Source organism: Penaeus monodon, chromosome 31 (genome assembly GCF_015228065.2).
Source record: "Penaeus monodon isolate SGIC_2016 chromosome 31, NSTDA_Pmon_1, whole genome shotgun sequence".
NCBI lineage: Eukaryota > Metazoa > Arthropoda > Malacostraca > Decapoda > Penaeidae > Penaeus > Penaeus monodon.
The window spans coordinates 32,343,326-32,343,916 of record NC_051416.1 but is presented as its reverse complement, the minus strand read 5'-3'; positions in this window follow the sequence as shown (position 1 = coordinate 32,343,916).

The following is a 591-nucleotide window of genomic DNA, read 5'->3' as shown; positions in this document are numbered from 1 at the left end:
AATAGGCAGATAAGAGAGATCCCACACTGATTCCCCCCCCAAGATAACGTGCCTGGCCGCGTTTGTATTGCTTTTTTATTACGTGATTTTTTGGGGCCATGGTCTTCTACGTATATCACTACTTTTACAAACCAGCATAATTATACACATAATATCATCAAGCAATACTGCATTTCAAGGAGTGCCGATATTTAGACACATTAATATAAATTTTTTTGTAACGGACAGTACCTGAACTAATTAGTATTCACATAGGTATCGTCCCTTATTTGCGCCTGTTTGCTGAGGGCGCATATGACACATACCATATGTATTTACGTCTGATTTAATAATTTTCAATCAACAAACTGCTCAAAATGCTCTCCCCCTTTTTTTCTGAATAAATTAACCAATGCTATTCGCAAGCCGACCTACCGACCAAAAATACACGCGTTAATGCTTCGGCAATTGCATGTTGCTGTCCTTCCTTTTTTCCAAGGAATTCTCGACAATTATTAACACATTGGTCCGGGTCATGCATGAACCATCAAATGGCTCGATTCTGGAAAACAGAGTTCCCACTCATCTGGGGCCGCTCTAACCTGTGTGGTT